The sequence below is a fragment of the Anomalospiza imberbis genome, chromosome 12, assembly GCF_031753505.1.
Source record: "Anomalospiza imberbis isolate Cuckoo-Finch-1a 21T00152 chromosome 12, ASM3175350v1, whole genome shotgun sequence".
Classification (NCBI taxonomy): Eukaryota; Metazoa; Chordata; class Aves; order Passeriformes; family Viduidae; genus Anomalospiza; species Anomalospiza imberbis.
Window position 1 is genome coordinate 11,203,727 of NC_089692.1, and position 24,485 is coordinate 11,228,211.

General features: G+C 38.2%; 1 long non-coding RNA gene across 4 annotated transcripts in view; it reads right to left on the reverse strand.

Annotated features, from left to right (window-relative positions):
• Window positions 1–24,485, reverse strand: part of LOC137481199 (uncharacterized) — a 260,106-nt gene that overhangs the window by 132,285 nt on the left and 103,336 nt on the right. The window contains exon 1 of one of the 4 annotated variants that reach the window (XR_011003396.1): window positions 22,386–22,400. The exons of the other annotated variants lie outside the window; for them this stretch is intronic. This is a non-coding gene — a long non-coding RNA (uncharacterized lncRNA). Of the gene's footprint in view, window positions 1–22,385; window positions 22,401–24,485 lie in introns of those variants that run through there. 4 annotated transcript variants of the gene reach the window in all.

Genomic DNA, 24,485 nt, shown 5'->3' on the forward strand with positions numbered 1-24,485 from the left:
TGTTCAAAGAAAAGCAAGCAGTATATGAATTTTAAAAGAAGAAATGTAATCAAGTTTCATCAAGCTTCTTCAACATCAGTAATTTTCTTTTTTGCTACATTGCACACTTGCTTATTCATTAAGCTAGTCCAGTGTTTTACAAAAAGACAAAAAAAGGGAAAGAGAAAGAAAGAAAGAAAGAAAAAGAAAGAAAGAAAGAAAGAAAGAAAGAAAGAAAGAGAGAGAGAGAGAAAGAAAGAAAAGAAAGAAAAGAAAGAAAAGAAAGAGAGAAAGAGAGAAAGAGAGAAAGAGAGAAAGAGAGAAAGAGAGAAAGAGAGAGAGAAAGAAAGAAAAAGAAAGAAAGAAAGAAAGAAAGAAAGAAAGAAAGAAAGAAAGAAAGAAAGAAAGAAAGAAAGAAAGAGAGAGAAAGAGAAAGAAAGGAAGGAAGGAAGGAAGGAAAGAAAGAAAAGAAAGAAAGAAAAAGAAAGGAAGGAAAGAAAGAAAGAAAAGAAAGAAAGAGAGAGAAAGAAAGAAAGAAAAAAAGAGTATTTGCAATACAGAGATCGGTGGATTTTACAATCCAGAACTTTGTGCCAAAAATAGTCCTATTGATTACAAGGGATTAAAATTACAGAAGCAGTGGAATCTGGCCTTGACCAAAATCCCACTAAAAACTCAGAATATAAATTAGAAAGACAGTCAATGAACTGAATATTCATGCTCTGTAACAGAATCAAAGAAATTCTGGGTGGAAGAGACCTCTGGAGGCCACAAGTCCAACCTCCCACTCAACCAAATTTGCCGTAGGTTTTTCCCCCTCCTGTACTACCCTCCTAGAGAAATTTATTTCCTAATTTCCAACCAGAACCTCCCATTTTCTGCTGTTTTCAACTGTTATCCCTTGTATGGTTTGTGCCAGCACTAAGAAGACACTGTCTTTGTTATCCTTGTCACCACTCTTTAGGTCACTGCAAGTTGCCGTTGTCCCTTTAGCCTCTTACCTAGAACTCAGTTCTTTCTTGCATGTCAAGTATTCCAGGCCCTGGACCATCATTACAGTCCTCTACAGTTCCTCCACATCACTCCTCAACAGGAATGGGACGAGAACACAGACAAGGGATGCAACCAGACTCACTAATTCCAAGTGCAGACTCATCAACACAAAGTAGAGGAAGATAACGGCTCAGTTTCAACTGGAACATGAACAGAACACATCTGTCTCTAGGAAGAGCAGATTTATCCCATTTATCAAGCTCAGATCCAAATTCCAGACTTTTCTGTCATACTGTAGTTTGATAGGGCCTACTAAATGCAAGAAAGTGTGATTTTTAATTACTTTTGACTTATCATATAGCATGGGGAGAATAATTTGCTTATACAGATCCTTATCTCAATGATTTCATTTGGAGGAAACTGAACAATGTTACAAAATTAGTAGCTTTCCTTGTAGGTTCAGAGAAAGGAATGGAGATGATTTTGTCTGTACTTTTGGAGTGCAGTCATGCACACCTAACTAGTGCAGTCAGCTACCACGATCAGACACACAGATCTAAAAGGCTTCACATAGTCTTATATTTGTAAGACTTCTGATGTGCAAAAAAAAAAAAAAAAAAAAAAAAAATTAAGAATACATGATTAGGACACTGAATTTACAGAACCAAGTCTCCCTTAATCCCTTAGGCCAGAAATTCCTAAGGAGTATTTAGGATCCCTAAATATTTGCCAAGGACAATGAGGTCTCTCAATGATGGATTCTTTGGAATTTCAAATAAACATCACTATGTGTTTACAGTCTATCTGTAAAATGAAAAGATTCTTGTGGCTAAAGCAGCAACAGGGGACTTAGGACTTGTGTTCAATTTTTGGATTTGCCACAAATTTCCTCTGAGGGGCCAGATGTTTGTCTTTCTGTAGCTCTCCTCCCCAAGTGCATATACAGAGAATCATGTTCTCTTTCACCCAAATTGCTTTTGTAACCAAAAGGAATTAACAGACTATTTTTTCACATTATGATTATCAAAAAAGGTATGTCAGCCACAGCAAGGACCTTCAGGAAGCCAGAGGACATTCCTTATAGAAGTATATAGCTTGGAAAAGGCCCAGCACTGCCAAGTCCACCACTGACTCATGTCCCCATGCCACACCTACATGTGATTTAAATCCCACCAGGGATGGTGACTCCTCCACTTCCCTGGGCAGCTTGTTCCAATATTGGACAACTGTTTTGTCCTCATCTCCAATCTAAACCTCCTTTGGCACATTAAGTCCATTTTCTCTTATCCTGTCACTTGTTAATTGGGAGGAGAGACCAACACTCGCTTTGCTTCAAGCTGCTTTCAGGCAGTTCTAGAGAGCAAGAAAATCACCCTGAGCCTCCTCTTCTCCAGGCTAAACAACCTCGGGTGCTCCTCAAAAGACTTGTGCCTCTAAACCCCTCACTGGCTTCATTGCTCTTTGGGCTCTACCTTGTGCTGCTCCCACCAACATTCTCCCTTCCCTGCATTTCCCCAAGTGGGATGAAGAGCAGTTCTGGGCAGAGTGCCAAAGCAGCTGGTACAATACTAGGTGGAGATAGTATTTTGGGTCTAGGAAGAGGCTCACAGTTATTATGAGCTAACGGGACCGGACACAAAGCTGTTTTAAATGCAGGATGGTTACCCAGCTATGCAACCCAACCACATGCAGTGGGAATATGTGCCACAATGAGTAGTCTCAATTAGAGATGGGAGAGGAAGAAAGGCTGAAACACCTTGCTTGTCTTCCAGTGTCTGTGCTAGACTAAGTCTGCTCCTTCAGCAGGACCTGCCCAGCCACAACACTTTGCTGTTCAAATGAACCATTCCATCCTGGATTCAGTCAGCCACTTGTAGACAGCAGTGTCAAGTGTACAATGATTTTTCACCTTTACCAGGCCTGCTTTGCTGCTTCTATTTTTTTCCTTTTTCCCTTCCAGTTCAGTCCCTCTCTACTTCTTTCCATTTATTTGTCCTTACTTCCTAACTCAAATTTTCTACCTTTCTGAGAAACATGAGCTCCCATGACAGCTCTATCACTTGCTCACTTCACTTGTCAATTTTACTTCTCTTCATTGACTTGCTTCTATCTTCTCCTTCAGAATGTAACTTAAGTAGCTCACAGCCTTCTCATAAAGCCTCACAAACAGGGAAAACTAAGAGTAAAAAACCAAAACTGAAACTGTTTTACCTGGCTGTGACTTTGACAGAAATGTTATGTGGCATGCCTTAGACAATTACCCAGATAGCTTGCATTCACACTACTGATTAAGCCCTGAACTCACTTTGGAGAATGTGATTCATCAACATTAGGGAAAATGGCCAAAATTTCAGGTAATTAACCTGTAAATCTCCAAGTAGGTTTTGTGAATAAGAATATTAATTGTTACAAAGTCAAATATGGCAAGTCTTCCTTGCATGGTCAACTGGATCTGTTGATTGGTACCTATTGGATTGGTACAAATCCAATAAGAGGCACCAAGGGTGATATGACAAAAATAAAGGATGAAAATGCATTGGAAATAATGCACCTATGCATAACACTGATAGGAATTATAAGGAAAAGCTGTGCAGTTCTGGTTTCCAAACTTTAAGAATGGAAAACATCCAAAATGAACATGAATATGATATATAGTTAATACTATTATTAACAGATAACAAGTTCTGGATTTCAAAGACAGGGAGAACTGTCCAAATAATCCCAGATTTTGGGAAGCTTCTCAACCCTCTGAGCCTCAGTGCTCCTTCTAGCAGGGCTATGACTCACATAGTTTCACTAGATTCAAATTCTTATAATTGACAGTGCCTTTGTGTTTTGTTACAATCTTGTCCTCCAAATTCCTCCATAAACCCACTTTTCCCAAATACTCAGTGCTAGTCCAGAGTTACTCACTCCTGCCAAGCCCTCAGCAGATTTCAGTGTGCTTTAGTTAGATCACACAGGAAAAGCAGTGTCCTAAATGAAATCAATTCCCAGGGAGGCTTAAATTGCATATGTTTTTGGATAAGAACTTGTTTCTTCATGAGGGGATGAGATTTTTCCACTAGGTTTAGTAGAGCAGGGTGACATGTAGCGTTACCATTCATACATACGTTCCAGTGCTTATGTAAGCAGCTTCATCAAGTCCATCATGGTATTATGCAGATGGCTAAAATTAAGCAGTGTAGTATGTAAGTGTTTACAGGATTAGACCCAGAGATTTGAAACATATAAAAGGCAAGTTCTGTCTAGAGTCACTATGTGAGAAATGATGAGCTGAATGCAGGAATAATGCCAGCAGTCTGACCCTGTATTTTTTTTGCAAGTCCAAGGACTATCATCACAAAATCCAAATTTGAGAGGCAAAAATTACAGATCAAAGTTTAAGAATTCAGGAGTCACAGGAGGACGAATAAGAAATTTTTACCGTGCCTGCAAGTCTTTGAACATTTCAGATTTCTGGTACACATTTCTGAAAACAAAAACTCAATAGTGCCCCATTGCTCTTAACACAAGGAATGCCTGATGTTTGCTTCACTGTTCACTGGGTCTGCGAATGACAGGAAGAATGTTGACATTTTGTGCCACACGTACGGAAAGAAACAGATCATCTCCCTCTGAAAGGTGCTTTATTTTATGTGAGAAAAGACAAAACTCTGAGTTCCACATCAAATAAATCATACAATAAGAACATTATTTTTAAAGTGAATGAGTATTTTGTATATTAATATTAAATGACGTCTGAGCAGCAAATATAGAAATTATAATATTCAGTATCTCACAGAGAGCTGACAAAGAGCAGAGGAGTTCTGGTTACTAAGCTGTCTTAAATCTACAGCCTGAAAAAAAAAAAGCTTCATCAAAATTTAATATTCATGCAATAGGGACTCTTTCATTGTTATGAAAACTGATTAGGGCCAAACATAAAATCTTGAGTGCTTCATTTACTCCCTTCCTCCACCAGAAAAAAAAGAGGGGCAAAAATCTACCCAAGAAAAAAAATAAACCTGGTAAACATTTTCCTGTCAGCCTTTCATGGAGCTACTATTTTGTATTTGGTAAAGCTGCAGTCCTTACCAGCCAACACACAGACCCTTACAAGGAAATGGAAGGCACATTAGTAATTCAAATAAGGGGCAAAAGAGACAGACTAAAATTAAAATGTGCACACTTTTTTTCTAGAAAACTAACAACAGCATATAATCTAGTAGGAAAGGGGTAAGAGATATCTGATTTTTTTTTTTTTTTAAGATGTGGGCAAAGCTCTTCTTTTTGAAGAAGTCACAGAGCTAAAATAACTATATTGTTAGGCAGTGACTCATGGGAAGAAAGACAACAATGCTATCTAGGATCGTTATACTGGTGCCTTTTAATCATAATGTTGGTACAGTTTTCCCTCACTCTGACCTAGTTTAAATAGTTTAGAAAGCTTAATAGGCAATGCTGCTTACAGCACTGTCAGGGGGACCTGAATATATACAACAAGTCCTTTTGTGAATGAAAATTACTGATTCATGGCCCGTTACACTCCATGAATTCAGAGACACAACAGTGAAGTTAACCCACGGAAGTTTCACACAACTGAATCTGAATTTGTGCTCCTGCACTTTCCAAACATTCGTGTTGACAATCTGGCATCGTCAACATGGCATGTCCTGGAACTGCTACCCGCGTCCCAGTGCTCCAGTGACAGCAGGGCACAACCTACCTAGGGGCAAAGTATAGGTAAAAATTCTAAATTAAAAAACTTCTAAGTTGAGCAGGAAATGTTTTCAGTTCTCATAAAAAAAGATTTATGAGAACAATGTTTTCACTAAAGTTTTTTTTTATAGAAGTTTTTGTGCTTTAACTGACAGGCTGGAAATCAAGAATTTTCAGTCTTGGAGTTTTCAATGAAAACAAAAAGGTTGCCAGTAACCACCATTTCCAATAGAAATATCCTTTTGGCAAGAAATGATATCTTTGTTCATTTTCTTATTGAAAAACATTGATCCATTCCAGTGATTGATGTCAACTATAGGACACAACTGTATTTTCCACGGGATAACTGATGAACTTGCTTTTAGTGTTAACTAGATTAATGCTTGCTATCATCTGCAAGTTTATAGTCCACCAAAATATAAAACCCACTTTTCTGAACCTCTGGCTCTGAAGTCACATACGTTACCTACAGATACTGCTTGAACTTGTGCTGAACATAATTAGGTTGCTCCGTGTATCCCTGTGAGGCGCACTGGCCATCGCTCTTTATTTGCAGGGTGAAATTTTCTCCCACTGCAAAGCCCAGGCAAATCTACTGGAATCATTAAGAGGCTTTGCTCAGCTGCAGCAGTAACAGCCCCACAAGGGACACCCTGCCCTTCCTCTGCTGCTTAGTCTGGGTCAGCTCCAGGATCCCACAGAGACCAGCATAAAGGACAGTGATGAAAATGAACCATAAAGGAAACTCATGAGGTCAAGTCAGTGCATGCATTTATTCTACCCGAGATTCAACACTCAGTAGTAGGGAGCTGTATGACCTCCTCCAGTGATTGGATTGGGAAAAGCAACTCCTAACATCTATATTCTGACTTGATTTAGAAAAATAAAGCTATCTTTCCAGAATTATTGACCAACAAACCCATTTCTCTAGATTTCACACAAGCAGGATTTATTTTTTTTCTCCCCTCTGCCTGTCTGGCTCCTGAGAGGTATTCTCAATTATACAGAGGAAACAGATGCCTTGATTTCTCCACGTGGCTCAGTCCTGGACTACTACAAGGAAAAATGCCCCAACAGGGATTTTCAGAAGCATTGGCTTAATCCTCCTCCCACGAAAGCCACTGGAAAAAACATCCATGAATCTTCAGTTGGAAGAAAAGAGGACAGTGCTAAAGACTCTCAAGAACCTTACTATTGCCACATGTGGATGTGACCTAATCTTGTTAGAGAAAAGTGCTCTTCTGAATATCAGATAGATTCTATTTTCTCCCAATGAATAAAGATTAGTCCACAGCAAAAATTCTCCTTAAAAAAGGTTTTCTTAAGGCCAATTAGGGGAAAGGATTTTTAGGTAGCGTATTGGAAAAAAACACAAGCTGGAACAGACCACCAGGCAGTTTGGAAGAGCAAAAGTTTACTTTGTAAAACCAAACTTTGCAACGTTAATTTTGTTAAGATGAGAGTATCCTCTAATTTTATCTACAGCTACCACCTTCTCCAAGTTACAATTGCCAAAAAAGGTCAAAATATCTTAACGCTACATTCCACCAAGTCACTAAATGGAACAGAAGTCAAATTACTGTAATTCATAATTCAGAACTCAAATTTCATAAGACAACATAAGAAATGTCATTTTAACCACACTAATTCCTTCACAGTTAACATGAGTGGGTGTTGGTGCAATCCAAGCTGAAAAAAGCCATCTAATTTCAGCAAGTATACCACAAGCCAACTTGGCAACCCTCCACATGGATCAGACAAATGTCTGCTCTGTTGAAGCTGAAGGCACAGTGATAATTATCACAGCTGATACTGCATCAGTGGTAATGACAGTGTGGTTTGTAAATATGAAACAAACTAGGATTCTCTCGTTCACAAACAGGGATTTGGTACTGCTGTGGGAACCCACCATAAACCTGACAGATCTGAATGCGGCCCTTGATCCAAACTAGGGCACGTTCCTGTGTAACTGGGTAGTCATTCAATAGCTGCAGTGCACATTTAATTGTCACACTTTTTGGGTGGGTGTTGGTAGAAGCTGGACAAACACATGACATGACAATTATATGACGATTGCATCCACTGGAAGGGAGAAGCAGCCAGTGCCACCACTCCTACTGACAATGGAGATGCTGTGACCATTTTTCACTTTGCTCAGTACCTTGCTATTGGGGTCAGGTAGATGACCAGGAAGGAGTCAGATCTTTCCAGAATAATTAAGCATGCTCAGTTAAAGTTTCCTAAGGCATTTAGCCAGTAAGAAAAACCTCTCAAACTATGAAATCAAGGAAAGACAGATACACTCTCACTTAATTAGACAGCAGAGGAAGTCATAATGGCTGAAATAGGTAGGTGTTTCCCAGCCCAAAACTGCAGCCACACAAGATACATCAGAAACCTAAGCTTTGATTCCTGCCCTGCCCCTCCAGTGGCAGCTTAGTCCAGAAGAGAGTAGTGGTTTTGCAGAGGTTTTTGGCTCAGAGAGCCCCTCTGACACACCACAAAGCAACGCTCGCGTGCAGAAAACAAGCTGGCTCTGAAGGACTTGCAGGTGACCAAGCAGCCCTCCAAACTAATGAGAGGCTGGCAATGCCCTCACCAAAAGCCAATGGATAAAAAATAGCTTGAACTCTCTCATCTGTTGGACCTTAGCATGTACTAGAGAGTTTTCCCCAGAGCCAGTTCAGATTTACTTACACAGTGTCTTGTGCTTTAACTCCACAATTAGAATGCTACTCTGCTATTGTATTAATGAATATTTATTCTTCATGATTCTTCATGAGAGGTGAGCCTAGCATATAAGGCAACAAGTACTATGAAATTTCCTTTCCAGTTACTAAGCAATATCCAGTCATTAGGAAAGATTCCCGATACACAGATATTGGCACTGATAAAATGTTTTTGAACAAGTTCTCCACTGGAAAAAAAATAAGATCAATGGAACATTTTCAATTACTTCAAAATAATGTGATGTGGAAATGCAGCAGCTATTTCCTATGTTTAATTGTCCCCCTCCCTATTTTATGCTATCTCTCTAAAATGCTAACAATCACTTAAAACCATGTGTTTTCACTTTCCTGCAGGCCATCTTTTTCCATTACAGAAATCTTGAGCTCTTTCTCTCACCAAAAACCTTATGCAGGGGCACAGAAGAGCCAAACTAAACTTGAAATTTCCTCCACTCTTTTTTTTTTTTTTTCATTCATTGGCTTCACCCACATAGGGCTCATCTCATCCCATCCCACACTTCTCTCCACCCATTGCAGGTGGAGGATTACCTGGAGAGTAGCTGACTTACTCCAGAGACTGGATTGGGGTTTCCCTGCTCCATTCTCCCTCCACTGCTTTTTTTGCTTAGAGAACACAATGAACATCTAATCATGAGCACTTGGTTCAGCTACACACCTGTAACTGAATTATCAGGTGGCTGTCAGTATGCATAATAAGAAAAATAGAAGTATAATAGAAATCTTTATTGCTAGTACTTAGAAGAAACAAATTAAACTGATTTGTGTCTCTAGAGTAGTGGTGGTTATTTGTATATGAAAACTAATTGAATTTTAAAAGAAGAGATGAATTTCACATTTCTGTCAGATTATATCAAGCTAATATTCTTTACTATTTTATTATAATTATAGGTCCAGGTAGATCAGAAATATTATATCTCGAACATATGAGTCTCCTCTTTGATGACAGTTTTACTACCTATTTCATTAGCTGTCTGTCAGTTTTGTAAAGATGAAGCAAAAGTGAGATGAATTTGCTGGAAGACAAACTCCAAACTGAACTGTGAGGTTTGCACTATTCTGTCACTGCTAATGGAGTTCAGCTCTATTACTTATGACAAAACCCTCTGGTATGTAAAATGCTTACTTTACTGCCATATCATTTTTACTAATAAAACCAAAGGGGGACCTGCTATACATCCCCCTTGCACAGACTGCCAACACCCACAGGGTTCATGCAGGCTCCAAAAATCATCCAACGACTGCTAAACAAAGCAGTTCTTATCCCCTCTCCAGTTCATCTCTGGAGTAGTCTATGCTCAGGCTTGTGCCATATAAAAGTAGGTTTGAATTCAAGATAAATTAGCCCACATGGAGTTCAGTGCTAGCTTAGCTGAACTACTCTGGGGAACACAGGTTACCTTATTGGCACACGGGTAAGAGCAAAAGCTGTGTCTCCTTTACTCTCACAAAAATAGGTAAGACAACAGATGTATTTTTAAGGCCCACACACGATTTCTCCCTTCAACCATTACTCCACATTGAAATGCAATCTTGCTTTCATTAGGAAAGAGATACCTTCTAACTGAAGTTGCTATATCTGGAATGAAAACGTATGTATCATATGGCAGCCTCATTTTGTTTCATTCACATCACACTGTAGTGCCTACTTTTCCTCATCCTCATTCTTCAAGAGCGAGTTGTTGTTTGTGTATAGCATGCACATTAGCACAGATAAACTGCTCACTGAGTGTAATGATTAATGATTGAATAGTGCAGTTGTTGCAAAAATAAGTCATGCAGTGAAGAGAGATCTGAAGATTATATCTAACACCAGGGGATGGCTTATTAATCTTACTTCTTGAAGAATTCGTGAGTAAATCATTCTCCTTTATTAATGATATTTCACTTTGCTCCATGAGACATCTTTTATACATCCAGAAGGGCAATTATCTGTTTAGGCCAGGAAACAATATTAGTTACAGACGGTGCTTGAATGTTTCATCTAAGTCACTCAAATAAAAGAGGGAAAAAGAGAGTGAAGTACACTCCAAAGACTACCCCAAACAGGATTGCATTTACAGGGAGGTTGTTTTGGTTCCCCTCCACCTGGAAATTACAAATTATGTGTTTTTTTGAGTCTCAATTAATGTGGAGCTTGCATACTCTAACAGTGATATAAAAGCTCAGGGAAAACTACATTACTTTTATATCTTCTGTGTCTGAAGGAATTCTATTATATGTGAGGTGGTTAAACATATCTGAAATGGTTTATTAATATAAAAGTCTTTCAAAGGGAGATCTTAAATTCTTGATCATAATGAGATATCGAAGAGAGAAAGTAGAGTTTATAATTTAAAAATTTAAAAGAACCCTTCTTGGTTTAAAACTCTCATTTTTTCCAGATGTCCATCATCAGCTATCCACAAAAACATTGGAAGATTTAAGGAAGAAGCACAGATACCTGTTTAATAGTAGAATTCCATGAACTGTAACACAAAAAATACACAATACTAATACAAATCTACAAATAATCTCCAAAAGGATATTCATTAATTAAACACCTTGAATATGGAAAGCAAAAATTAAATTATTACAGAAATTGCATTAGATAACATGGGTTGATCACATAAGTGCTTTGCAGATTCATAAAACTGACAAATATCTTCCCATGGATTTCCAAATATTACTAACCTGAGTCATAGTTACCCTTTAGATTAATAGATCAATTAAATGCAACAGTTTATTGGACAGGTAATTAATTAATGAAAGGCAGCATGATCTAGTGCATACAAACATAAGGAGACACAAGACATTCGGGGAAGTTATACTTTGTTTTCAAGTGTGGATTAGGCTAAGGATGATCTGCAGGCAGGACTCTGCAGAGATGCTCCTGCATGTGAAGGCATTTCACAGAGGTGCTGCAGTCTCTGATAGGGACACCTGCCTTGCCAAGGGTTGTGTGAGATTTGCAATTTCACCAAATGCCCCTGGGCGTAACTGGTGAACTGGAACTGCTCATTTGGGTGTCACAGGTTCTGCTGCTGCCAGTCTTGTCAGCTCGAAGCTGGAAGATGGAATTTAGAGCAGAGCAATCAGAGCTCTGCCTTGTAAAGAAATCACAAATGAGCCTGCACTGAGGGATCTGTTTGGGTTTTGGAAAAATGAACATCCTTCCAGACTGTGTTTGTCATCAGTTAATTAAATTCTTTAATAAAAAAAAAAATCATAACAGGAAAATATGGTAGAAAAATACTATTTTAATAAGGTACCTATATTGAAAGGGAAAAAAAAACATTCAGCAGTGCAACATTCCCATTTTCAGAATGAACCATCTCTGGTAATGTGGCAATTTATTTGACAGACCCAATCTGTCTGACAGTGAGAGGACATTTCTATCATTGATAAATGCTTTTGTCTGGAATCTGGAAGTTGCTTAATGTTTTTAGTTTTAAGTTTCTTATTTCAAAAAAAAAACCAGAAAAAAACCCAAACCTACAACAAAACAACCCAAAACCCAAACCCCCCCCAAAAAGCACAAAAAACCCCCACAAAAACAAAAAGAGAAGTAATGAAAGAAACAAAATTGATCTAATAAAACTGGTAACTGGTTCAGGATTTTCACTTGAGTACATTCTAGAGATTCCTAATTTTCATTTGGTTGGTATTTTTGGCTCAAGAAAATAGTGAGCATCCCAACCATACTTTAAAGCCAAAAATATGCAGGTCAAAATATGACTGCACTTTGTGTCAAAGATTGGATCTGGCTGCAATGTGTTTTCAGCACCCAGCTTCAGGTCCTATATTTTTTATTTTTGTTTTCAAGCTCATCTGACAAAAATGACACAAGAGCCCCTTTCCCCTAAATATCAAAGGCATATTAAGATTCTATTTCACTGGTTCATTTTCAAATCCAGATTTTGTGTTGCCTGATAATCATTACACTACTGACACAACCCATACCTGTTCATCCACATAGCATGCAAAATTGGGGAAACGGGGTTTACTAAATGCCATCCTTTCACATTCCTAGGTGTAAAAAGGTATGTTGAAGCTTTTGGGCTGCTAGAAGTCTACCCCAGTGAAGTTTATAAAATAAAGATTTGGCCTGCAGTGCAGTTACCCATTACAAAGAGACCATGGTCTGTTACCCAAACTTGATCTTTCCCACCACTCAGCCACACCTCACAGCACCAGGTCTGGCATCTGCCTGTTATGCAAAAAAGCCTCCACACAAAAGTCAGATCCAAATCCACGTTTCTAGAGCACAAGAGTCTGTGCAGGGGCTATAACATTGCCCTGGATTAGCTGAGAGTAGTTTCAAAGAACAAAGGTAAAAAATAAAGCATTGTATTTGAAAACAGAATTATGTGTTTTCATTGGAACTACCTCCAGCCTCATGCAGGCCTCAGTGACTAGAAAACTGGGTACCAAAGTGATTAAAAAAGGACAATAAACGTTAATAATATTTATTCTTCTCTGAGAATTCCCTACAGTCCTGCTCAAAGAACCAAGGTAGTGAACAACAGCAAAAAATCCAGCTTTTCCATCAGGTGCCTGGGTAATATTTGAGAAACAAGCAAATGTGTGATCTTTTTAGGGAAAAGCATATGCTCCATCTGTTCTGTGAACCAATGTCTCATCCTGCTAATCTGGAATATTAGCAGATATGTTCAGATTCTCAAGCCTGACCTGTTTCTGAGAGGAGAATCATTCAAAGAGGTTACACCAAAATAATCAGCAGTTAAAAAACTAACATCAGTAGATAGTGACTCTATCAGCATTTTTCTCTTGCTGCATTTTTTTTCTTAAGTAATTAAAAAGTGTCTCTGAAAGAGCAGTATGTACAGTATGTCATAAAGTCTCTCTGAACTACCTATATTTACCCCTGAAAGTGAATTCTTTATAAGACCTAGGATATCAAAGAAACGAGGGATCAAAGTAGTTTTAATAAGCAACCCAGTGTTTGTAGAACCTGCACTTTCATGTATCATGTTTTGTTCAAGTTCTTAATTTCGGTTCCTCACCACAGAAGGCACTTAAGATAACTATCTATAACCATATTGTCATGTTGAATCCTTTGATTATTTAACATGTACACCTTAGTGAAACAAAAATGCCTTTTTTTCCCCATAATGTTTGGACTTCATTGTATTTTCTCACATGAAGCATAGATTTGATTTGTTTGATAGTTGGATCATACTGTAGCATTTTCTTTAGTATTTCTATTTATATATTAGTAAAGTTCAATTTAGCACAGTTTTATCTATTCCTATACACTGATGTGATCTACAGCACCTTGATCTTTTACAAATTTCAAAATAAACACGTAACAAAAGACTGTAAGAGCTACAGAAAACAAAGTTTACTGGACCTTAAAAGAGAAACCAGAGGTTCCCCAGTGAACACCAGTATGCTCTTTAACTTACTAAAATCAGTGTCTCACCCTCTTGCTTGAAATTAGAGCTTTGCTATGTTTACAAATTGTTTTGTGGTAAAAACAAACAACTTAAAACCCCCAAAACTCCCATATATGTTTGATCTGTAATTATAATAAAATTGTCAGTAAAGACTGAGAATTATTATACTCTGGCTTAGAAGCACAGATTGAGAGATGAAGGAACTATAAGATCAGACTGTATGCAAAAAGCAATCATAACAAAAAGCAATAATGACAAATGTATCTTGTAGCTACTCCAGCACCACATCTGGATATACAATTTTTATTTTGCACTGAAAATTAACATACTCTTAGCTTGGAATCTGAATGAGAAATAAGTTAAAAACCTTTGCAGCTGCATAATGAAACATAAGCAGGCAAGTCTATTTTCTCCCCTTTTTTCTCCTAAGTCTTACAGTAGGATCCACAGACCTAAAGGGTCAGAAGACTGTTCACAAAAGAAGATACACAAGATTAATTCCAGCCCTTATGGGAGGTAAAAGCATGAGCAGCTGGGTGAGAGTTTAAAGGATCCCTCACAACAAGGGAGGGTGTTTCCTCCGTTTTCACCAGTGTGACTGCAGCTACTTAGTTCTCATTCAGCAAAGAGGACTGGAATGGTTTTCTGGACATTTCACATACAAGTGTCTTCCTTCGGCCTTTTTGGATATCTTGAAAAACACAGAACCTCAACCCCAGACCCATAATAAGCACAGTAGCATTAATATCAAGAAATCTCAAGAAAACCTCATCTTCTCTCAAGAGAAGTAGAAACAAAAATGTGACATTTGGGGTCATACATAAAGAAGATGACATTTTGCACTTCTGTTTCATCACACTCACTCGACCCAGACCCCAAAACAGGGATCTTCCTAAATACAATGGTTCTGAAGTCTAGCGAAGCCTTCAAAATGAGCCAAAACCTTGTACTGGGAAAGCAATCAGTGCTAACAGACTCAGACTACCTTCCCACAATTCAGATGACAAAAAATTGCTGGATTCAAATTTTCAGCTCTGGTTCCCTGCAATTCTACAAAGGAATGAGGGTGGTGTGTGAGGGAGGGTAACTGGTCAACGCAGCTCACTTGGCTTCTGCACACAGGAAATAACTTCAGGGGAAAGTTCCAAAAGAGGAATTTAATTCCCTGACAATACAGGCAAGAGATTTCCCTGTGTTTCTTATCTTCTAGACCAGACCTAAATCAGGCTGTCATGTAATCAATGGACTATGATAGCCTGATTATCATGTAGGATAAGTGATATCTATTAGAAAAAATTGATCCTGACATAACTCAGAAAAGGCAGCAGCTTAAAGCTAGAGGCCACAGGCCCTGGACTGGCCTTTGTACATATTTAATGGCTGTCATTTTCCTGGAGGTGCCTAAAAACAGCAAAACTCTCAAGGTAAATCTATATTGATTGAATAATCCTTGTCATCTGTTAGGACTAACAAAGCTGTCACAGTACAGCCACAAGCAAACAGATTTTATTTGATAACTTTCTTTCCATTTCACCATAGAAGCACAAGTACTAGAGTTTCAAGGGAGCCCCTTCATGTTTGGTCTGTTTTCACTCAGGTAATTCCCCAGTGGAGACCCCTGTTTTCAGTGGCTGATTAACTGCCACGTACTTAATTAAACCTGCAGCATCAGAATTACAGTTTATGAAAGAATCAGAAGCCGGCTGCCAGCGAACCCCCAGTTCTGCAGGGCTTGTGCTATATTAGGAGCTGAGCCTGAATGATTATGGCTCGGAGCTTGATAAAGATTGTAGGGGTGGGTGTGCTTGAGGCTGTCCCTTGTGACAGCATCTCCCTTTATGAATACAGAAAAATTCATCAAACAGAAATCATTAAATGGAGCAGATGGGGTTTGCTGTGTGGCTGAGGCATAAAGCGCCTGCAGATGATGAGCACTGCACGAGGCAGCGGGGCAGATCAAAACCACAGTCCTGTGGAAGGTGGGCAGTGCAGGACCCGTTGCTGTTGTTGTCCTCTCCATGCAAAATTTGCTTTTGTAGAGGTCAGAAATAGTGTTCCCCCCAGTCACACCCCCCTTCAATCTCCCCCGAACCTCGTCTTCCCATCTGCATCTGCCTTGTGAAACCCTTGCAAAATGACTGGGAAAAAAAACAGTGTTGGGTAGAAGAAAAACTCTCTAGCTCCTTAATTCCCTCATTTCACACTCTAATAATATTTAATACAACATGACAGTTGTTTGTATTTTCATTGAATCCTTTTTAAATAGGTCAAACTTTTATTCTGCTTCTATTTTTAAAAGCAAGAATCTACTTTGCTTCATATGAGATTCAGGTGCCAGCACCTCAACACAGAGCTGTATATGGACAGACTCGAGATGTATTTCATTTCTCAAGGCCAATTCAACCTCTCGAAATGGGAGCACAAATCCAGGCATCGAAGCACCCACAAACAGGGTCATAAGAGATGCACATCCCGCATGTGCCTTGTCCTGCCTCCAGGTGTGAATTTTACCCTTAGAGATTTCAGAAACATCCTCTCCTATTCCAACAGAAATTTCTGAAAAGCCTGCAAAGAGTATCTCAATGTAAAAGCTCATTTACTCACCTTTAATGCATTTATCTCAACTGTTTCTTTCCCTTCATTAAAGGGTGTATCTTCTGCCCTCAAAGCACATGGGAAGAAAACAATTTAACAGAGAGCATAAAGTAGCAGATTTGGAGTCTCAGAATGAAAACTGCTAAAAGGAATTTTTTGTTTCATTGGGAGGGTGAATTGTTGATTATGTTAACCTTACCTGCAAGTCGCATATGGTTCAGTTTTGCTTCATCTTCACCTACCAGAGCTCTTTTTAAATTCAAAAAGGCAGTAATTTTGTTTTATATTTCATCTTTATCGGCTGCCATAAAATCTATCAGTCTTAATGATCCTGTTAATTGTCTTTGGTTTTTAGCACCATTTTCACCGATTTCTTTTCAAAAGTATACATATGCTCTTTCAATGCAATCATCTTACAAATATTTTTTAATATAAAAAGCTGACCCACAGCTGAAATAGTGCCACTCAGGAATCTAGGAAGTTAGATTCACACAAATCAACATTTCTAGAAAGAGAAGACCAAGTAAATTGCACCCTAGAAACTTTGCCCAGAAGCAGGATCTGTAGATTCTACATTCTCTTCAAGACACTGGATGACTTAGATTTTTTTAATGATTGAAAACCATCAAGAAGGATTCTGATTTTTTTCTCTTATAATTCTTTCACCTGAGAAGGCTGAAACTTGGAATATAAATATTTCCTGCTGTTTAAACTGGCCAGTGTATCAACTGAACTTTTCCTCAGGAAGAGTACAAAACAACAAAATGAGACTTTAGATGAGCCCGAAAAGTGCTCAGCTTGCCATTGCTCCCTCCTTTTACCTTATAAAAAATATCTCTCTTTAAGCATGCATGGATTAACTGATCTCAGGTTAGTGCAAACTGGGAGTAACTCCTTTGATCTCAATGTAAATGATGTGGGAATCCTGTTGCCACCGTACCCACGTTCCTGTACGTCAGCATCCCACATTAACCAACCTCCTCCTTGGGTCCCTGGGGCAGCTGTGCAGACACCCCACATTGAACAGCCTTCACTTGAAGCTAATTAGGTTTCTAAATATCAATTAGAAGAAGAGAAGCAAAAATACTAAAAAAATATATCCCACATTCTGGGACCTTGCTCTTCCCAGGTACCAGGGATAGCAGACAGCACCTCTACATGTTTTAACACAGCCCTTTTACTCAAGAAGCCTTTTATAGGGGGATTTCAGACAACTGAAGTAGCAGAGTTTGGTTCTCTCCTAAGGAAAAAAAAAAAAGAAGTTTGACATGCTTGGGCATTAACTCTGTGTGGATCTCATTTGAACCACCTTTAGATCAAAGCACAGGTTTTTCCTGGTTATGCTTTAAAAAAACCCACTTACTTTCTGGTTTCAAAAGGAAAAGATCTGCTGACTTAGACATCAATAGCTAGCTTAAAACTCAGTGAATAGCACTATTAACTTTTTTATTTTTTATATTTTATTGGGCCACTTGTTCCATTCCCACATAAGCAGACAGAGGAAAGGAAATGCAGCAAAACCTTACCCATCTCAGAAACACCATCTCATTAGACACTGCTGGTGTACAAACTGACTTCATATGCCCTTATTCATTCATTTAGAACACAGATTTTTTTATATTCTTAGCTGGAAAAAGGGGAATGGTCCTACCACAGTAAATGCTGCCTCTCTTCCCCTTCTTAGTTTCTCTGGTCTCCGGGTGGACCCTACTGATATTAATGTAATGTACCTGCCAGGAGGATTAAGCCTAGAGAGTCTACAATCTGTTTTACAATCCTAATGTGAGATACAGTGAGATAGGCAAAAGAAAATAATAATTACATGACACATCAGTTTTCCTAACGCAATTGTTTACATTCTTCTTAAATTAAAAAAAAAAGGTAGGAAAATGTTCTTCCTTTTTTAACTAATGCAGCACCAAGCTCTTTCTGAGCTTTCAAAGTATGTACTTTTTTTGTAAATATGCCAAAGTCAAGGCCTGTACAGCATGTGATCTATAATAAACTTCAAAAGAACACCTTTGACATTTTAGATAACTTGCAAATGATGATGCAGAAAGATCTTTTGCCACTACAAAGAAAGAACAAAAGAACCAACATGAAAGAGAAATCAATAAACATATGGCAATTAATAAAACATTTTCTATGAATACCCTACAAAGAGTTTTACAACAGTATAAAAATCCAACAGTTGTTTCAATGTGGATTTAAAAAGTATCAGCTGTTATATTAAGATATTCTTTTTAAGCAACAAAATGTACGTAAAATAACGGATATGGATTTTGTTGTAAATCCATCAGTTGCAGTGTTATGGATCAACTGGGAATATTTTTTAAGGTGACCCAACACATTTTGTAATGAAACCATCCATTTTTCAAAGAATAAAAACAATAGCTGGAATTAGAAGCATTTGTTTGTTAACGTATGGTTCAACTCAGCAAGCTCGGCCAGTTTTAGTAGCTTAAAAAAAATAATAATGTCCTGCTTTTTTTAAAACACATCTATTGATTTTCTTTATAAGTAACATTACACTAACCATTAGGATGGACATTACAATATCTTCATTGTAACCTACGAGCAATAATTTATCATCATCATAAAGACTGATCTACTTGCACGTTGTTAACCTACCGTCTTCCTTTTCAGCAGGGAACAGTTCCAGTTCCATAAATATTGTCAATAAACCTTGTAAAGTCTGAGCAACCCAGGAGATAGCTTATGCTGGGACATGCTCCCCATATTTAATTAAACACCCTGATGGTCTGCTTAGTCTGTCCATTCTGGTCTCCACAAAGATGTGGGTCTATTCTGGTGGTCTGCTTGCATTCACATATTCTAAGTCTTTATTATGACAATGATACCTAAAGAAATATTTTGAACTTCAGCATCAAGATAGTTATCTTTTCACATTTTTGAGCTAGGCAGACAATTAATTTCGCTGTCATTTAAGAAAAATTTGGACCTGGGAAAGCCCAGAGAAATTCTGTTTCATGACATGGTTTTTAATGGGGCCTTCTACCAACACTGGAAAATAAATTGATGAAATAGCAAAAGAATGTGCATACAGAAAATTCATGGTGCCATAAAAGAAACGCTCTCCATTTCCTCGTGTAGTCCCTATATTCTGTGTGTGCAGGGGCGGGAAGAGTTAACAATATTATGTTTTATGGTTCGATTAGTTTCCTTCATTGTCTGCTATGCAAAGGTTGCACAGGAGATGGGTGGCCTACTTTAACATTTTTTCAAGGCCATTGTAGATTATGTTCATATTTTCAGAACAGAACAAAGCACCTATTTTGAGAACATGAGCAGAAGTAAAAAGCCAGAAGTACCCTGGTTAATGTAGCTCAGGTAAACCTGAATAAAGTTTTTTTCTCTGCCCTGCACTGGGCTGAAGAGAAAATATTTTTCATAATTAGTGTTTTGAGACCTTCTTCTGAATGAGAACTTACAGGTGATCAATTTAACCTTCCAAGAAATAGTGCATTTAGTGCTTTTCAGATTTTTCAGCTGAGGCTTAGAGCACATTTGACTTTCCACAACTTTGTTATCTTTGCTCTTGGAGCACTGATGACTGGGGAGAGCCCAGCACAAGAAGCAGCACACACTATCAGCCTGAAACTTAGTGCTAAATCCTCATCTCAACAAGCCAGGCAGGACGAACAGTGGCCCAAAGAACTTTTGGAAAACTGACAAACTAATCATGCATATAATTGCTTCTTGACGTTTGCTCCTGCTGTGGCAGGACTTAATAATAACCTCCAAGGTTGGTGTTGGAACACACACTTCATTTAAATGACTCCAGGATGACATGCTGCAATAATATTATTAGGTCTTGCAGGCCTGCTCTCCAGCGTTTCCAAAAGATTCAAAAGAAAATGGCTTAAAAGCCAGTAAGAGGAAGCGTGTGTCAGGTTAGTTTTGCTAATTAGAACTTGAGGCTCATTGTAACACAGATACAAACTTGTTTGATAGCTCCTTGAAGGCAGATGATTCCAATAAAAATGTGAGCCAGTTTCCATAACTGCTTTCATGTCAAATTACTGAGCAGTCCTCTCAAATAGGAGCCATGAATGAAAAGCATCTATATTTTGGTTCATTTTGATAATTAAAGACAAATTGAGAATTAAAGACAATGAATTAAAAAAGACTATCCCTCCACATACTGTTTGAAAAAGGAACTGGCACTTAGCATCACATCAAGAGTCTACTCCAAAGCACTGAAGTCAATGGGAAGTGTCTTTCAAGAAGACAGTGTTTTCGATAAAACCAAATAAGAAAATTATTTGTATGGAAAATGCTTCAGATCTCTAGAATGATTCAGTGCTCAAAAAAACCAAGCACACTTATTAAATATAGGCCACAAGACAAACTGTTTCATTAGTCTCAACGGGAAGAGATTATCTGGCAATCCCCCTGCTGATTAGACTCTTTCAGGTTCATTATCATAAAATACTTCCTGTTTTAATAAAATCTCAGTATTATATACTTTGGTTTTGTTAGACAATTTTCATATCAGAAATTAAGTTTTAACAGCTTACATACAAAAATGGACAACTTGAAAAATTAATACATACTCTCTTCCCAGTCAAGTTTTGGAAAAGCCAAAATTCCCAATTAAGTTGAGTAAAATGAAGTGAGTGGTATGATGCCACAGACAAATAAATAAAAAAAGGCACATTTAACAAATGTTAAAATAGATGGCACTTGAAAATAAAAATCTGACAGTTTCAAGGTAACTTGTTCTTATTTTAGCATACATCTGAATGAAAAATAAGGATTAAACAAGAGCTATGTACCTCCTCAGAAGTAATATGCTTTGCTTTGAACCAACCAAAATGCCTGACTTGACATGAAACCACTTTTTTAATTCTGGAAAGAACCCCTCAGTGCCCATTGTGGGTCATGGGAGCCTGTGGGTTTGTGTCCAGGCTCAGGCAGCTCTGTGATGTCTGCTCACTACAGAAAGCTGCACTAGAGATGTTAACACAGCACCAGTGTTTCCCAAGAAGAATCAACACACCTGCCAAAATTAAATAATATTATTTTCAAAGTAGTCAAAACTAGACAACCTTAGCTGGCAGAGAAATATTTGGTTTTCTTACTTTATTTATTCTTCATTCCTATCTTAGTTCAGATCTTTGACTGTTACTTACAGCTATCAGAATTTATCACAATTATCCAAAACTCCCTGCTCTTTGCAGTGAAGCAGGTAGCCAGGAAAGCTTTACATGAAAAAAAATCATCAAAGAATCCTTGACTTAATTTAGGAACAGAATCTAATCACAGATATTGGCTAAGTTAGCACTCTGAAAACCTTTCATTTATTAAGCTGCATATATTTGGAGAGTTCACTGTGGCAGACACTGGGCTTTGGGGACTACTACAGAGACTGTGTTTGGTGCTTTCTGAGGGTTTATGGGATCTCTGCCAACCCTTCAATATCAGGGGCGTGGCCACACCTTGACTGGCCTTTGCCCTTCCCAGGACAGCCAGAACCAAACCAAAATTCCAAAAACCAAGGGGCAATTCCAAAAACTGTTGTCATCCAATCGGTTCTCAGATTTCAAACATACTGAAGAGCACTGGTATTCAGAAAAAGAAGTTAATACTGTAACTTTTTTCCCTTCTAGAAAGTCCTCTAGTTCTTAAGAACAAATTAATTTTCTGACTTAAATTCAGTTTAAGCAAATTATTAAGCATAAAGCAGACCTTCTTTGCTCTTCAAGGCATGCATTAACTTCTTTTCTGAATTAAACATCAATAAAAAGGCATGTCATTAGTGTTTATTCTGAATGGTATTTTTTTAAATACAATTTCATCAACTCTCAAGTACATCCAAATTCTAATATGATTTCCATCCCTCTGTCATGTTAATTTCTCCACTGCAGGCCATCTAAACCATTATATAACAGAATTATAAATAATATTCTAATATCTACTTCACAACTCTTTAATTGATAGTACTCACCAGAGTACATTATGCAGGTGCTCACCTTTTTTTACTGAAGGATAAAATGAAACCTTTTAAAACAAGCTTCATCTGTTCTTTATCAGACAGTTCCTGTTCAGCATAACCAAGACTTACATTGCTGGTACCTTCTCTGCATAATGCACCAAAGACAGAAAATATAAACTGGCAACAATTAAACCAGGAGTCAAGGGAAACAACAGCAGCAAATGCTCTTCAACAAGGGTGTGTATATGTAGTAAAGAGACCAGATGTAAACCTCTTAAAAAAATTCTGAAGTATAAAATAGCTTTGGTCAAGATATTTTGGTTTATTCTTTACTTAAAAAAAAAAAAAAAAGCAGCAACTAAAACAAGCTTCTGTTGCCAAAATCTTAATGCCACATACAGTATATTTGAGATGATTAAATATATAGGGCAAAACATTCACATAAATTACTCTTGTCCAACCTGTGCAAGCCTGGCCTATACATCAGTATCACTGGCACAGCTAAATGGAAGGCTCTATTAGGAACCATTTTTTTCTTTGACTTTTGCAAAACAAAAGAAGTATCTTTCTCTCAAGTACTGTAGAAGGGAAAAAAAAAAAAACAAACCAACAATTTTACCAGCTTTGATGCAAATTTTCTAAGTCTGGACTCTGATTCTTGGCAAACACAATTAAGTGGTTTAAAGCAAGGTTGAAACTTCCTGCTGCTATGGAAGGCCCTGAATCAGAACCTGGTAACTACAGGTTGTATTTATGTGGCCCATGTACAGAATCTCAATTAACTTTAGTTGCCACTAAAGTTTTCAGCTGTCCACCTGAAATATTTAGACACTATCAGAACAACATATCCCCTGGTTAACCCTGTGTTTTCCATCGGCCATTGTTCAGAAATCTGTAACCCACGGGAATTGAAATTTCAATACAATACCCAGAAGTTCATTTTAATTAATACATTAAATGCATAACAAGGTAATTATGTGATACAAAACTTCCTGGCTACTGGTAAGCAGGTGCAAGGAAAATATCTGCTTAGCTCTGATCTACCAGAATGAATTTCTTCTTGTCCCATAGATGCATCAGTAATCTTCAGCTACATGTGGTGTGTCCTGCAATGTTTAAGACACCAGATACCCAAGAGAAGTTGGCAAATAATTCTGGTCTCTGTTCTGGTCACTAAGTTTCTCATTTTAACCCATCCCTCTCCTACAGGCTACACAAAGCCCTGGAGTAACACTTTCTCACAGCTGGTTGTATTAGACATGCACCTTTTAAGCTGCTTTTATTTGGTGTTTTAGATTTGTTTTCATCAAGTTGAAGCCTCTTGTCTGCATCTTTGAAGCTCTGCTGCATATCACTGGTCATTTACATCCCTCCTCGAACTCTTTTGAATTACAACATTTCCTACTTTGTTTCCTATTTTTATTGCACTTATGTGATGTTCACCTCTTAAAACCAGCTCATGACTTTGCAAACCTCTGGCTCAAGGCAAAACACACAGGGGCACAGAAGGACACTTGGTTCACAAGTGAAGGCAGCTGTCAGAGAGGTGATGATACCTGGAGTGAACAGCAGAGAAAAGCTGATGGATCTGTGGATCTGGAGGACAAGGAGCAAGGTTTGGACGCAGCCTTTGCTAAGGCAGGGGCAGGTCAGTATCAATTTGCCCAGAGAGCAGGAAATCAGGAGACTGAGAAAAGTGACTTGAATAATTCTATGTATAAAAGGATAAAAAGACAAACCATTGGCTGGGAACAAGAGCCATGAGGAGACTGACTGGAGGAAGCGTTGGGAGGGAGGCCCTACCTTCATATCCTGAACCGGATTTCCCATCCTTGGGCACTGGCACGTGCTGTTTCTCATCTGCACTTGCAGTTTGTGGCAGCTACGCTAGTAAAGCAACTCCGTTCCTTATCAGGACACACATTTATGGGAAACTCACAGGCAGAGCCACCAGAAGAGCTGGTGCTCAAAAAGCTGAGAACATTTGCTTCCAGTTACTGGAATATGCAAGTTTCCGAGCAGTCAGGGGGAGTCCAGCACTCATACAGGGATCTTCAGCTGGATTAGCTGTGCTTTCTCTTGAATTTGGTCCTTGGCCCTTTTTTCTTTTCA